Genomic DNA, 17,925 nt, shown 5'->3' with positions numbered 1-17,925 from the left:
AGATAGACAAACCTTTAGCCTAAATAACTAAAACACAGGGAGACACTATACAAATCAGCAAAATCAGAAAACAAAAGGGGGTATAATTACAGACACTGAGGAAATTGAAAAAATTGTTAGGTTTTACCTTAAAGGTCTATATGCCACAAAATTTGAAAATACAAAAGAAATGGAATATTTTCTTGCCACTTATCAAAGTTGAATCTGGATCAGGTAATTAAATTAATAGACCTACATGCCCTAATGAAATAGAAGCAGTCATCAAAAGTCTCCCTGCCAAACAAAGCCCAGAGCCTGATGTTTTCAGTACAGAATTTTACCAGATCTTCAAAGAAGAGGTAACTCTAATACTCTTCAAACGATTTCACAAAACAAAAAAAGAAGGAACTTTACCAAACTCATTCTATGAGGCTACATTCACCTTGATACCTAAACCTCACAAAAGCTAATTAATGACAGGGATACACCAAGAAAGATAATTTCAGACCATTCTGTCTTATGAATATTGAAACAAAAACACTCAATAAAATACTCGCAGAATGAATCCAAGAAAACATCAAAGATCTCATCTACCATGACAAAGTAGGCTTCAATCCTAGGCATGCAGGGGAGGTACAATATACAGAAATCTATAAACAAATTGAAAAAGAAAAAAAAAACACATGATCATCTCAATAGATGCTGAAACAATTTCATACATCCAAGCTCAGTTGGATTTATGACTTTATAACCATAACCAAGACTTGATGGTTAAAGTCTTGGAGATATCAGAGATAAAAGGCACATACCTAAACACAGTAAAGATAATATACAACAAGCCTATAGCAAACATCAAACTAAATGGAAAGCAATTTAAATCAGTCCCACTAAAATCAGAGACAAGTCAAGTTTGCTCACTCTCTCCTTTCTCTTCAACATAGTACTGGAAGTTCTAGCTAGAGGAGTAAAACAACTAAAGGAAATGAAGGGGATACAAAGCAGAAAGGAAGAAGTAAAAGTATCACTATTCACAGATGATATAAGTACACATGAGTGACCCTAAAAATTCTACCAGATAATTACTACAGCTGATAAACACTTCAGCAAAGTGGCTGGATACATTTTAAAGTTACTAAAAAAATATCTGAAACCCTCTTGTATATAAAAGACAAGAGGGCTGAGAAAGAAATTAGGAAAAAATCAACAACAACCTTGCAATAGCCACAAATAACATAAAGTGCACTGGTGTGACTCTAACCAAGAAAGTGAGAAATCTGTATAAAAAAACTTCAAGTCTTTGAAGAAAGAAATTGAAGAAGATAGCATAAAATGGAATGATCCCCCATACTCATGGATCAGTAGGAATAACGGCAAAATGGCCATCCTATCAAAAGAAATGTAGAGATTCAATGCAATTCCCATCAAAATACCAACATAATTGTTTACAGACCTTGAAAGAATAATTGTCAACATCACATAAAACACAAAAAAGCCAGAATAGTTAAAAGAATCCAGTACAATAAAAAACTTCTGGAGGTATCTCCATCCTGTATCTCAAGCTGTGCTACAGAGAAACCGTAAAAATGATGTGGTACTTTCATAGAAACATACTGGTGGATCAGTGGAATTGAATCAAAGACCCAGAAATAAACCCACATACCTACAACACCCGATTTTTGACAACGAAGCCAAAACCATTCAATGGAAAAAAGAACATCTTCAACCAATGGTGCTTGTCTAACTGGATGTCCACATATAGAAAGATAGAAATAGATCAATACTCATCACCCTGCACAAAAGCAAAATCTTTGTGGACCAAATAACTCTACATAAAACTAACATTCTTAATCTGTTATTTAAAAAATTGAGGAAAAGCCTTGAACACATTGGCACAGGAGACAACTTCCTGAACAGAACACCAGCAGCACAGGCTCTAAGATCAACAATCAATAAATGGGACCTCATGAAACTGAAAATCTTCTCTAAACCAAAGGACATTGTCAGCAGAACAAAATGATGGCTTACAGACTGTGAAAGGATCTTCACCAACTCTGCATCTGACAGAAGGCTAATATCCAGAATATATAAAGAACCCAACAAATCAAATAATCCAATTAAAAATTGGGTACAGAGATAAAGAGAAATTCTCAACAGAGGAATATTGAATGGTGTAGAAACACTTAAAAATGCTCAACGTCCTTAAAAATCTGAGAAATGAAAATCAAAATGGCTCTGAGATTCCACCTCACACCCATCAGAATGGCTAAGATCAAAAACTCAAGGGACAACACATGCTGGGGAAGCTGTGCAGAAAGGAGAGCCCTCCTCCATTGCTGGTGAAAATCTAAACTTGTACAGCTGCTTCGGAAGTCAGTCTTGTGCTTTCTCAGAAAACTGGGAATACTCCTACTCCAAGACTCAGCTAAAAAACTCCTAGGTATATATCAGAAAGATGCTCAACCATACAACAAGGGCATTTGCTCAACTATGACTGTAACAGCTTTATTCATAATAGCCAGAAACTGGACTCAAACTAGATGTCCCTCAATGGGGGAATGGATACAGAAATTGTGGTAGATTTACACAAGGAAATAATACTGAGGTATTAAAAACAAGAAAATCATGAAATTTGCAGGCAAATGGATGGAACTAAAAAAGATCACCCTGAGTGATGTATCCCAGAAGCAGAAATACATGTTTGGTATATATTCACTTATAAGTGGACATTACCCATACAATATAGATTGGACATACTAAAATCTACAGACTTTAAAAAGCTAAAGTACAGGGAGAAACATAGGGAAGATGCTTAATTCTCATTCAGGAAAGAAAACAGGATAGATGCCAGAGCACATAGAAGAGAGAGAACAGGATAGGAGCCTTCCAAGGATGAGCACTAAGTGACTCCACTTAACAGGTGATTGAAGCAGATGGAGAGACCCACAGCAAAATTTTGTATAGAGCACAAAAAGTCTTATTGAAGAAGTGGGAGATAGAAGGACCTAAAGGGGACAAGAGTCACTCAATTAGACCAACAAAGCCAAAAAAATCTGGGTCCTGGGGACATGCAGAGACTGATGCATCAACCAAAGAATATGAGAGGACTTACATCCCCTGCTCAGATGTAGCCCATGGACAGCTCAGTCTCCATATGGGATTCCTAGTAAGGGGAGAAGAGACAGTCTCTGAAATCGGTTGCCTGCTACTTGATCACTTCTCCCTGGTGGGACCACCTAGACAGCCTACTGATGAATGGGATACAGGGAGTCTTAATGGAACCTGATAAGCTAGGGTCTGATAGGACCTTCCTTATCAGAGGAATACAGGAGAAGGATAGGGGAGGAGGAGGGATGGATAGTGGGACATAGAGTAGATGAGAGAGGGGGCTACAATTGGGATAGAAAGTGAATAAATTGTAAAAATTAATGATAAACATGGGTGACAGAATGAAGCATAAATAAGACACAATTTACTGAGAAACATACAAAAATACTCACATATTTAATCATAGATCTAGCTAGAAAAAAAAAACCCTTAGGCAACCATTACCTCAAATGACAAATAATGTATGTTTAGTGTCCTTCTTGGCACTATAGTAAAAGAGAATGTGACAGGATTCATACAATATCATTGGAAATCTTTCTTCATGGACTGAACATGGAGTGACTTGTAGGAGTTGAGATGTTGATTTACTTTCTCCCCACAGATCAGCAGGAATGTATCCCTTGCTGAATTCAAGAGTACCTAAACCTTGAGAGAAACAAGTGCTTGCCCATGGCAGTGACTTTCCTGTCCTTTGAAGATCCTCTGGGCTTGGTCCTGGCCTGCATGGCTCTGTGCTTATCTGTCAGCACAACTATAGTTTTGGGGATCTTTCTCAAGCACCATGACTTACCCATCATTAAGTCCAATAACCAGACTACAATAAAATACCTTAGTGTCTTCAAATGAAATTATTTATCCCTACTTTTAGTAAGTTTATATAAAGTGTATTTCTAACCATAATTAAAAGAGCCCTTCATTTAAGCATTGTTATATAGATACACTCTATTTCAAAATAGAAACTACTTCTGAAAACACATTTTAGTAAGTTATACATGTTACTTTTTAATTTATGGACAATATAAGTATTCAAATTTTAATTACATAATAGTAATTGTGATAAATAATACAAGTACTATATATTTCCCCTTAGTATTCTGTTTTTCTGGAGGAAACAGTAATTAGGTTGACAGTTGACATCTTCTGTTGGACAGGCAAAAACCTGGATCTCTGGCAAAGGGAGTTTGCAAAATTGCACACCCATAGCAGAAATCAGTGTTCAGAATTCTCAAAATGATGAAAATAAATCTACCATATGAACCACTTGTAACTTTCCTTGACATATGCACAATGGACTCAACATACTCCTTCAAAAATTTTTCTCAACCATACTCATTGCTATTCTGTTCACAATAGGTACAGAATGGGAACACCTAAATATCCTTCAACTGATATAGATAAGTGAAATGGTAGGCACATAAGTAGATAGAAATATAAATGACGATGTTGATTTAGGTAACTCAAATCCAGAAAATAGATTTCACATTTCCTATCTACTCTGAAGCATATAGCTCTATATCTTCAGTTGTGAGTATTCACCCTAGTGTGAAAGAAAAAAAAAGAGTGTGGCAAAAGACTGGGGACCAGCCCCAGAAGTTGATAGTATCCAGAGAGGAGGGAAGAATAAGGCAGGGCAGAAATGAGTCAGACATGGTTGTCCAAAGAAACTTAGAGTCTTGATCGACTGGCAGTCAGAGTGCTTCTTTATTTAGACAGAACTTAATAATAACAGATAGATTCACATTGTTCTAAAACATAGATGATATCTTTTTTGTTCCCAGACATGTGTTTTAACTGTCTCTTGGTCATAAATTTAGTCATCATTGATAAACCTTATCTTTTACTATCATTTTTCTTCATCAATCCCATAACCTGACATTTTTGAGAATAAGGAGGCATATTTGCCACAGCCTGAAAGCCCATTCTCAGGTTGGAAGAATTCTCAGATTCAATAGCAATAGATAGAAAATATTCAAGCCAGTGTGGGCATATTGCTTTGTCCCAAGAATTATATTATCATATTTTAATGGACAGCCTCAAGAAAAACAATTTAGGCCAAAGCAACAACAGTTATTATTAAATTCCGGGCATAATGTACTGTCTATACCTCATATCTTTATAGAATTTACTTATTGCTAAATTTAAGTATTCTTTCATTATTTTGGTCATACGACACCACAGTGATACTGTGAAAGCTGATATTGCTGGAAAAAAAGGAGGTCCTAATACCTCATTTTAAAAATCATTTTTATAAAACATTCTTTGTCCATCATTATAGACCCTAGTGTAAGGTGATGATGTCTCCAGCCATTCATTTACATCTTTATCTAATCATTGAGGTCATACCATATGTAACTCCTAATCTTATATGCCAAGTAATCATCTGAAGATACAGCAGTACAAGGTAATTAATCTCAAATACTATCAACTCTCTTAGCTCTAGAAACTGTGTTTGCCTTTTTAAGAGTATGTTTTTCTGATTATTTTCTTCTTGAGGAAGCACAGGGGTAGGTTTCGCAAGACTATCTTGGAGCTGAAGTCTCATAAGGAGTTTTCTGCCATATTTATGTGAGTTACAACTTCCATGAGGAAGACATTCATGTAGTGCCAGATAATTGATATTCCCCCTAAAAATGAGAGTAGCAGTATGCTCAGGATTGTTCTAGGGAAGCTTAGAAGCAGTACTCCAGGGTGAAGGCATAAATGATTCATTAAAAAATTTTCCATTGCTCCAATGTCCCCAGGTTGTACATGTATTGAAAACTCTCTAAGCATGTAGCAAGTGGAGATCAAGACCAAGCCTGAAAGATAGCATGAAGGCTATTATAACATGCAATTCAGCTATGCTGGATGTTTGTGAAATAGCTGTGCTGACTTCAAGACTTTAACTGTATATAAACTTTGGTGAGGTTTTAATCCATTTGGAGGTGACTTTTGAGTGAAAATAAGCATCTATTTCCATGTTTCTACATATAGGCATCTAGTTTGGTCAGCACCATTGGTGAAGAAATTATCTGTTTTTCCAGTGTGTATTTCTATTTTTGTTATAGTGCTAGTGTACTTACATAATCAAATATTACTCAGACATTTAAAAAATATAATAATGAAATGTGAAGGTAAATGCACCTTTGCAGGTAACTGAGAGTGAGAGAACCTAGACACCCGAAGACAAATAGGGTATGTATTTGATTTTACATATATATTAGTTGCAAGATGTATGATATCCAAGCAACGGAACATAATACCGCAGGGGATACATACAGATTAAGAACTGGAGGTTAGGGGAGGTAGAGATTTCTCCATAGGAAAAGGAAATAAAATACTTGGTACAAATGGAAGTTGGGCTAAAAAGATAGAATTGAAGGGGATTGGAAAAGGAAGAGGGCAATGAAAAGGTAACATGAGAAAACACAGGTAAAATTAAGGGTCATTTGTTTGGTACAGTGGAAACCTAATGCAATAGAAACATTTTAAATCATGTTCATATCAAGAGCCAATATAAATGAAATCACCACACAAGAAAGTCCCAACTGGAAATCTCTTGTCAATAAATTAAGCATCCAGTACTGGTAATGGTTTATATTTAACTGAGGTACTGGCCAAAGTAGTGTGATTGTAATGGCAAAACAATACAGGCTTTTGCCAAACCTATAGGCTGCTTTCCACAAATTGTCTGCAATGTTCTGTTGCTGGAGACAACACTTACATTTACATGGAACATAGATAAATAGAGCTTGTGCCTACATAGAACCATCACACTTACATTCTAGCAATTTTGATATGGGAAGTATTCTGCAACTACAAGAGGAGAAACACTAACCCACTTACCAAACTTTTGAACTATGACAATGTCCTACCTGTAAGACATATTAGTGCAAGAATTGTAGGAGTGAATAACCAAACTATAGTTTGATTTAAGTCCCATTTCATATGATGCAATCCACACCTGACACTGGATTATTGATCAAGAAAAATAAATTACATATCCCAGGGTTCATGGGAAAAAGGAAATATTACGTTCTACTAAAAGTAATAAAATGACCCTTGCCACCATTCTACTATATTCATAGACCAGTATCTTTTTCAGCCATCATCAAAGAATCTTAATCCTGCAGCTGATGGAAACAAATTCAGAGACCCATAGAGAAAATAGACAGTGAGAGACCTTAGGATACTCAAGTATAAATGGGCGATCTCCATCCAAGCCTCCAGGCTCTTCAGTAATTCAGCCAGAAGAGTATATGAGCTAGAAAGAAAAGGATAGAGGATACCAAAGAACAAAGCACTATCAATTAAGAGGACTGAGGCATATATAAACTGTGAGAGACTGAGGCAGCATGCACAAGTCTTTAATGTTCTTCACCAGATGTGGTCATAAAGCTGAAATGAGAAGTGCACATCAATCTGTGTCCATAGCCCTGTATGTGATTGATAAGCACTTGCAAATGAAAATATAGTTTTCTCTAAGGGACACTGATTTTATCCAAGGCACTACTCTTAATTGTATGCTTAAGAATGCATTTCTAAAGGTAGATGGCCAAAACTTCACTCACTGGCACATTTGGAATTTCATGTCCTATAATTTTGGCATGTATTTTAAAAATTTTATCAAAGTTCTCATTTTAACTTTCTGGATTTTTTTCTATTTTTAAAGCTACATGTCATTTGTGTGTGTATCATTGTTTCAAGTTTAGTATTTATGAGGTTCCTGCATGTGTAAACAAGTCTACATCTTTTCCCCCATTGGCCTCTTTTTCTTTTGTTTGTTTTTCCTACTAAGATGTCATGGTTTTTGTCTTTTTCCTATTTTATTTTTTATTATAAATTATAGCCCTCCTTGTTTTATGAGGGTGAATTTAGACCAGATAGAAGGGGAGGTGGGAAAGAGTTTTCAGGATTAGAGGAAGGGAAAACTTTAATCAGAATGAATATATGAGTAAAATGTCTATTTCATAAAGAAAAAGGAAGGAGGATAAGAGGAAAAAAAGAAAAAGAAGAAGGAGGAAGAGGAAAAAAGGGAAGCAGGAAGAGAACAATGAGGAGATGAAGATGAAGAAGAAGAAAAACAGCAACAACTGGATAGTTTTGTCAAAAGAAATGTTAAATAGCCAGGCACAAAAGATCCAGAAGATCTACAAAGTGCCAAAAAGTAATTTATGAATAATGGAAATAGAGGAAGAAGACAAAACTCACATCAAAACCAGAGAATATTTTCAGTAAAGTAATAGAATATATCCTTAACCAAATGAAGAAGGGTCAGCCTATAAAAGTACAAAAATTATACAGAACAACAATTAAAGTGTACCAGAGAAGAAATTGTGCTCAGCACATAAAAATCAAAATACTAAATCTAAAGAAAAGTATATTAGACAAAGAAGGTATATTAAAAGTTGCAAGCTGAAAAGACTAAGTAGCATATAAGTTCAGGCTCATTAGAATAACTCCTGATCTCCCATGAGAGATTGTAAACCCAGAATGGCTGATACAGATTGTTTATAATCTTTAAGAGACCCTTATTACTATATCTGGTAAACTTTCAATAATAAAGGATGAATAAAGATATATTGCATAATAAAACCAAATATGAGCAATATCTATGTAAAACTTCTTTACTATATAAGCCAATAGAAGGAACACTCCTATCTAAAAATATTAACCACACCCAAGAAAACACAAAGAATGAATAATCCCAAGCTTCAAATTAAAAGAGGCCAAAACCCCAAAACATAACTACAAAATAATGGGAAATGGTAAACATTGTTCATTGAAAACTCTCAATTTGAAAGTTCAATTCTCCAATAGAATTACAGGAACTAACAGAATGGACTAGACAACAATATCATTCTTCTGCTGCGATGGTGAACACTCTTTACCATCCAGGTTGGACACCATCTCTTGGTAAAAGGATCGAAGGAGACAGTAGAAGAAAGTGGACCAAGAAAGAAGTTTGGGGGAACCTTATGTGGTACAATTCACACAAATACTTAAAATACTTAAGTCAATTTAAAAGAGAGTATATACTGTACACACTGAATGAGGAGTTCCACCATTATCCATATAAAAACAACAGATGACTTGGGCTGGTCCAGCACACATCTACACTCATGTTTACTGAAGCACAACTTACTGTCTGCTCAGTTAGATCTGACTTGATTGTCCTGAAACACATGAGTGCAAAATATCATATTATTCAATTTATTAATTCATGGAAAACAAATACTTTTGTTTTAAGATTTTAATATAATCACATTATTACTCACATCCCTGTCCTCCCTACAAAATCTCCCATACAGCCTTCTTTTTGAAACATAATTTCAAGTCTTGTGTTGTCAATAACTGCTATTACATGTCTTGTTCATCAGGCAAGTGTGTGTGTGTGTGTGTGTGTGTGTGTGAGAGAGAGAGAGAGAGAGAGAGAGAGAGAGAGAGAGAGAGAGAGTAACATGTAACATTTCAAGAAAGGCATTCAACTTACTTTGAAATTGTGAATTAACTCAAAATGTATAAGCAAAAATTGTAACCTGAGCTAGACACAGGAATCAAACTCTGTCTGACTTCACTCCTAATTGGGTTATAAGCAGTCAGTACCCTGAAATAAGAACTGGATGGTCAGTTTTAGAGCCCGAACATCAGGGTGTTGTGGCATGACATGTCAAAGAACACATTTCAGTGACAAAAAAGGAATAATATAAAGAAATACTTAAGGGTGTGTGCAGAACAGCTATTAATAGTAGGGTATATTGTTTACTTGAGAAATATTCTGTGTTTATATTTTTAAATCTCAATAACCAAAATTTTGTAATTAATGTGTAAGAGATATTAATTTATTTATGTATTATTTATTCTTCCATCATTTTTCCTTCCATTTTTACCCTCCAGAGTTTTGCGTAATCATTCTTTACTCTTTTGAAAATTCAAGCCACTTTTTCATAAACTATTTTTACACACTTAACATGTCAAAATTTGATTTGTAAAATATTTTTCTATATTATAATACTAGAAATATACAACAAATCACTGAATTTAGTCAAGGACATTTATTATAAATACTGTTACAGGAAAAAGGAAAATGTATAGAGATGAAATAGTATTCTTTCTAGTAGTTGTTAAGAGACAGTTGCCTGAGACCAGCCATGTCAGGAAAAAAAAACTCATTTTTTTCTTTTTTATTAACTATTACAGTTTATTCATTTTGTATTCTGGCTGTAGGCCCCTTGCTCATCTTCTCCCAGTTACAACCTACCTCCCACTTCTCTCCCTTTGCCCGTCTCCTAGTCCACTGATAGGCAAAGTCCTCCTCCCCTATCTTATCCTAGCTTACCTTATCAGGTCTCACCAGAAATGGCTGCAACTTCTTCCTGTGTGGCCTGGCAAGGCTGCACCTCTCAGGAGTAGGTGATCAAAGAGCCAGCCACTCTGTTCATGTCAGAGACAGCCCCTGTTACCTTTAATAGGGAACTCACATGGAGACTGAGTTAGATACTTACGAGCTACATCTGAGCAGGGTTTCTAGGTGTTCATGTATGGTCCTTTGTTGGAAGACGACCCGCTGGGCCCACATTTTTTTACTTAATTGGCCTCCTTATAGAGTGCTTCTCCCATCCAGGTCTTTCTATCTCCTTAATCTTCCATTTGAGTCCATGCTCTCTGCCCAAAGTTTGGCTATTAGTCTAACTATCTGCTTCAATACACTGCTATGTATATTCTTTCAGAGGCCCTCTCTGATAGGTTCCTGCCCTGTTCCCTATCTTCTCCCATTATCGATGTTTATCCTATTTACCCTTCTGAATGAGAATTAAGCAGCTTCCATAGGGTCCTCCCTGTTGTTTAGCTCCATTAGGACTATAGATTTTAGTATTTTTAATTTTATCTTATACAACTAATATCCACTTATAAGTGAGTATATACCATGAGTATCTCTCTGCTTCTGGATACCTCACTAAGGATGATATTTTGTAGTTGTATCCATTTGCCTGCCGATTTCCTTGTTTTTAATTGCTGAGTGGTATTGCATGGTGTAAATGTACCACAATTTCTGTATCCATTCATCAGTTGTGGGAAATTTAGGTTGTTTCCACACTCTAGCTATTATTAAAAAAAAACTGTTATGAGTATAGATGAGCACATATCCTTGTTGTATGGTAGATAACCTACTGAATATATGCCCAGGGGTGGTATAACTGAATATTGAAGTGGCGCTATTCATTAATTTCTGAGAAAGCACCAATTGATTTCCAAAGTGGCTGTACAAGTTCACATTCCCACCTACAATGGAGGAGTGTTTTCTTTTCTCCACATCCAGTCCAGCTTGTGTTGCAGATGATGTGATAGTACATATAAATAACCCTAAAAATTCAACCAGGGAACTCCTACAGCTGATAAACATCTTCAACAAAGTGGCTGGATAAAAATTAAGTAAAACATACAAACAAACAAACAAACAAAAAACTGAAGCCTTCCTGTATACAAAAGAAAAACAGGCTCATAAAGAAATTAGGGAAACAACACCCCTTCACAATTGCCACAAATAACATAATGTACCTTGGTGTGAATCTAATCAAACAAATGAAAGACTTATATGGAAAAAAATTCAAGGACGCTATCAGAAGATGGAAAGATCTCCCATGCTCCAGGATTGGTAGGATTAACATAGTAAAAATGGCCACTTTATTAAATCTACAGACTCAATGCAATTCCAATAAAAATACCAACACAACTCTTTACTGACATTGAAAGAACAATTCTCAGTTTCATATTAAAAAACAAACAAACAAAAAAACCTAGAATTGATAAAAAATGTCTGTACAATAAAATATTTTCTGGAGGTATCTTCATCCCAGAACTCAAGTAATACTATAGAGCAACAGTAATAAAAAAAATCCTCCCTGACCTTGTTAAACAATCTATTTTTCCAAATTCTTTCTAAGTGTAATGGCCGTTGCTAACAATCTACATCTATGGCTCCTTTCAAGGGCAGTGGTTAATTCATTAATCTGCTCCAGTAAACAGGTGGAAAGAGATCAAACATTGTTAATTTTAAATGGCAGTGATATCGCCCAGTGATGGGCTAGAAGCCTCCTTAGAGTTTTCATACAACTCATGTTATGAGGAATATGGGCATCATAAGGGCAACAAACAGAGATATGCTACATAAGAGCACAAAGTCCTCAGGACAAGCAGTTCTAGGGATTATGCTTCTCCAAGACAAACTCCTCGTGACTATGCTAACAGGGGAGCCACATTCCGTGAGTTCTACAGCCCTTTTGCTATTGCTACTGAGTGGCTCTTGACAGGACCGGGTAGCCAAAATAGTTTGCCTATATATGGGTGAAGGGGAAGCGAGGTTAGCTCAAGCCCTGGGAAGGAGAATTCAGGGTATTGCATGGGCTATACTAGCCTGGAGGACCAGACAACATCGAAGAACTGAAGGATTGCTGGGAGAAAATGTCAGGTAGGTTTGATTTGATATGTTAACTAGGAACCTCTGCCATTAGTTCCAGGTTTGAATCCTACTGCTATGGTAACATAAATTTGCTATTTTGCTCTTTTGTGTTTTTTTTTACTATTTTTTATTTTATTAATTGTTTTTATTAATAAAATAAAAATTTTATTTTTCACAATTTATTCATTATGTATGATGGTTGAAGGTCACTGCTTCAACTCCTACTGCTCCTACCCTCACTTCATCTTCCCCCATCCCCTTTCCCTAGCCTACTCAAAAGGGGAATTCCTCTCCTCTGCCATCCACCCATACCTTATTGGAAAAGTGCTCAGCTACTAAAAGCAGAGAAATAAAATTTCTGCTATTATTTCTTTTCCATCGGCCACTATACTCACCTCAGAAGATTTCATACCATGAAGCTTTCCTGCAACCTTGCCATGAAAGAAACACTAGGTATAACTCATTTTAAAGAGTCCAGCCCCCAATATAGTGTTTAATTTACCATCTCACATGCAGAAACATGTGAAATTGAAATGCTATAACCTCTGAAACATTTTATCACAAGCATTTCAGAGAACATGATTCTCTTGCTGCCTGGAAGGCTGTTTTCAACCAACCCAGAAAGGCATGAGGGGCAGAAGATGAGGTATAAAGCTTGGAAAGCCTACAAGCATAACAGTGATGAGCCACACTGGGAATCACCTCAGAAAGTTAGTTCAACTTTAATTCCAGAAAACAAGCTTATACCCCTTGGGGAGTGCCTGGGATGCTCCAAGCATAGGTGTAGATAATTGTTTAATACTAGGCAATTCAAGGGTACTCGATTTGCATTAAACAGCATATTCCTATCATATGAACAAGAACAAGAACAAATAATTAAATTTTCTGATATTTGAAGGGAGGAGTGATCAGGTATCTGTGTCAAAGGCCATCTAACAAATTTGATTGGTGGTGTCTATGTCTAAAGACACTCTCCAGAAAAACTCACCCTTGACATGGTTACACATCTAGGCCAGAAGCAGGGTCATACATGGAAAAGAAAGCCTCCTCCCTCATATCTCAAAATTCAGTGTTGGTTGTGATGTTTTTCAATAGTACCCCTGGAACAATAGGTATGTGTACACAAAGAAACTTCTACAGGCTACCACTGTTTTCATACTCTCAGAGAACTTCCTGGCTGGTGTTAGTTCACCATTCCCTACATATTCATCCACTGGACTAAAAGTTTCTTGTGTAATGTGAGGCAATTGAAAACAGTAAATGTTGAGAATCAGGATTATCAATAAGTTTTCCATAAACACCTTATTATATAATACTGTTGCATGTAATTGATATTCAATATTCATTGTATTCTTTTTAAAAATAAGTTTATTTACTTTAAATACCAATCGTAGTCCCCGTCCCTTCTCTCCCCCAGTACTACCCTCCATTCCTATTCTCCCTATTCCCTTTCCCCTTTAGAAAAGGGAGGTCATTTCCATTGAGCTAGTTTTACAGTTCTGTTGGATCTCAGTGGACCAAAGTACACAGAGGCCTTTCCACATTGCTTATACTCACAGAAATCCTCTCCAGTAAGGATACTTTTATGATAATGATGACTCTAGATTTGTGCAAAGCCTCACCATTTTAACACATTCATAAGTTTTTCCTCCATTATGAATCCTTTCATGATGATGAAGATTATACAAATGTGGAATGGTTTCACCATGTTAAAAACACTCACAGGCTTTCTGTCCATTAGGATTTCTTTCATGAGTGTGGAGATGACTCTGAAGTGCAAAAGTTTATTCACATTGGTTACAGTCATACAGCTTCTTTTCAGTATGTGTTTTTTTATTTATTAGAAGTTATGTGCAAAGGCTTTGCCACATAGTTATATTTATATGGTTTCCCTCCACAATGTGTTGTTGTCTTAGGAGATGAATATTACATACAAAGGCTTTATCACACTAAATACCCTCACCAGGCTTCTCTCCACTGTGTGTCTTTTCTTGTTTGTGGATACTACTCGGCTGTGCAAAGGCTTTATCATATTGGGCATATTCATAAGGTTTCTTCCTAATATGTGTTCTCTTATGGCTTATGAGATGACTTTTTTGTGGAAAGGTTTACTGCACTGGTTACATTCATAAGGTTTCTCTCCAGTGTGTGTTCTTTTATGTTTTAAGAGAGTACTGTTTTCTTCAAAGGCTTTACCACACTGGTTACATTCATGAGGTTTCTCTCCAGTATGTGTTCTTTTATGGCTTATGAGATGACTTTTTTGTGCAAAGGCTGTACTGCACTGGTTACATTCATAAGGTTTCTCTCCAGTGTGTGTTCTTTTATGGCTTAAGAGAGTACTGTTTTGTGCAAAGGCTTTACCACACTGGTTACATTCATAAGGTTTCTCTCCAGTGTGTGCTCTTTTATGCCGTATGAGATCAGTGGTATAGGAGAAGGCTTTACAACATAGAGTGCATTTAGAAGGTTTCTCTCCAGTACAACTGCTTTCATGCCTGCAGAGATAATTACCAAATGTGAAAGATTTACCACAGTCAGTGCTTTACACTAATAAATATATTTATCTATATTAATTAATTTCATAAATTGTTCTAATGGTAAAGGAGAATCAAATTTTAAAGTTTTATCATGGTATTTACATTAATGATTTTTCCCTTCATTATGGGTATTTTTGAAGATCCCTGTGATGGTAAGAGCATTTGTTACGTGGTTCACTTTTATAGCATCATTTTTCTATAAGAGTTTTATGAGCTTTAGCACAGCAATCCCATTTGCATTGTTTATACTGTATGAATGACACTTCCTTTGCAAAGTGAGCCAGGAGAAGCAGAAGAAGTTCCAAATTCCTAGTATTCATAGGTATTTTCAGCAGTATTAGTTTGCTGATGAATTCTCAGTGAAGTTGCAAAACCAATTAAGAGTAACTATTTATCACATTCAGAAAATCTACTCAAAGTGAGGACTACTACAAAATTAATTGTTCTTGGAGAAAGACAGGTACACTGCTTCTTTCAATATCCCTCTGCTCATGTGCCTTACAAACATTGTGACATATGCTATACCTATTTAAATTACAAGAATAATAAAGGATTCCCTCATTGAATTAACACAGTTTGTTTTTTGTTCATCATAGACATGTCATATAGGGATTAAGGTTTCTCCACAACAATATTCTTGACTCTCATAAGCTGCTCCTTTCACTAAACTTTCCAATGTTACTGCATGAATATGAGTAACAGTGGTTGTTATTAGGAAGTTTTGGACACATACTGATCACCTATTCAATATGTATACCTCTTACAATATCTGAGTAGATAAAATGAGACTAAACAGATTGGCAGTTCAACTCAGTAGTTGTAATATCTATATGATTTAAATGGTATTTTCTGTTACAACATTATTTAATTTTCTTCTATCTTAGGGAATGCCTTGCAAACACAAATCAGATACCTGACATTAAGGTAAATGGAATTGTGGGAATTTAATGATCATCAGCACACTTAAAGCAGTGCTGTTTTTACACTGTTGCTTTTCTTTAAAACAGAGAGAAGAGAGTGAAATAGAAAGAGAAAGATAGAGACAGAGACACAGAGAGAAATGAACAATGAACAGTACTGAGTACATATCAGAGAAATTTATGAACATTTATTAACTACAAAAATGATGAACAAGCTGGGTATATTCAGTTATGCCTCTAATTCCATCACTCAGGAGGCAGAGGCAGGTGAATTTCATTGAGTTGGATGCCAGCATGATCTATGCAAAGCGTTTCAGGACATCCAGACCTACATTGTAAGTCAGAGTCTTCCTTAAATGTCAATCAAACAAATATAATAGGTAGAAAAAACTCAGAGGTCTTTACTGAAGCTCCTGCAAAGAATTATACATTCAACTCAATTCTGTATTAATCTTCCAGAAACCAGCAGTGCCACAGCTTAAACTGTAACATTAATAAGATCTTACTAAAAGGGAAAGCATGTTTAAACAGGTAAAAATTGAAAGCGAAAAATATTAGCAATGTAAATTCTGGTCATAAATAAGCAACATAAGGTGGGAGAGATGGCTCAGCAGTGAAGAATTCTTGCTGCTCTTGCAAATAATTGGGATCAATTGTCAGTGTTTACATGAAACCCACTACTATCCATTGTTCTAGGTTCATGAGTTCTGAGGTGATCTTCTGACTATGAGGAGCAGGGACACAAGAGGTGCATAGTCATGCATACAAGCAAAATACTCATATTCAGTAAAAATTAAAAAAACAGATCCCAGATGGCAGAGTTGATTGCACACTGTGTCTGATCAACAGGGTAGCAGAGACTGCACAGTGACCAACAGTTGGAACAGTAGGCCACAAAACACCACTGACTGTGTTTCCCAGGTGAAAGGAAACCCAATGGTGAGGGAAAATTGGTTCCAACCTCAGATCACTGAGCTAATCCCTGGAAAAAGTTCCTGGGATGTTGAAGCAGGAATGTGGTTTTCAAGCAAATGGACACAAGAAACAAGCAGGAATAGCAATTCTAATATGTAATAAAACAAACATTCAACCAAAATTAATTGAAAGGGATGAGGAAGGATACTTCAAACTCAAAAAAAGGAAAATTCCACCAAGATGGTGTCTCAATTCTGGGTAACTATGCCTCAAATTCAAGAGTACCCACATTTGTAAAAGAAACATTAATTAGTTCAAAGAACATTTCAGTCTCCACACATTAATAGTGAGAGACCACAACAACTCAATATCATCAAGTGACAGAGCAGTGAAACAGAACCTAAAATGAGATATAATGACACTAATGGATGCCATGAATTAAATGGACCTTCCAGATATCTACAGAAATGTTCACCCAAACAGAAAAGAATATATCTTCTTTTCAGCACCTTACGGACCCTTCTCTAAAAATGACCATATAGTAGTCACAAACCAGGCCTCAACAGATACAAGATTGAAGTAATATCTTGCATCCTATCATACCATGATGGACTAAAGGTGGATCTTGACAATAAAAGAAATAGCAAAAAGCCTACACATACGTGGAAACTGAACAACTCCCTACTCAATGAAATCTGGGTCAGGGAAGAAATAAAGAACTTCCTATAGTTCAATGAAAATGAAGGCACATCATACCCAAACTTATGAGATGCAATGAAAGCAGTCTTAAGAAGAGATTTAATAGCACTAAGTACCTTCATAAGCTATTGGAGACTTCCCATACAAGCAACTTAATGGCACACCTGAATACTCTATGAAAAAAGAAGCAGACACACCCAACAGGAGCAGACTACTAGATAACCAAACTCAGGGCTGATATCAATTAATTAGGAACAAAGAGAACAATTCAAATAATCAACAAAACCAGGAGCTATTTCTTTGAGAAAATAAAAAAAAAAAACAGACA

Source organism: Meriones unguiculatus (genome assembly GCF_030254825.1).
Source record: "Meriones unguiculatus strain TT.TT164.6M chromosome 13 unlocalized genomic scaffold, Bangor_MerUng_6.1 Chr13_unordered_Scaffold_44, whole genome shotgun sequence".
NCBI classification, from domain to species: Eukaryota; Metazoa; Chordata; class Mammalia; order Rodentia; family Muridae; genus Meriones; species Meriones unguiculatus.
This window is presented reverse-complemented; position numbering follows the sequence as displayed.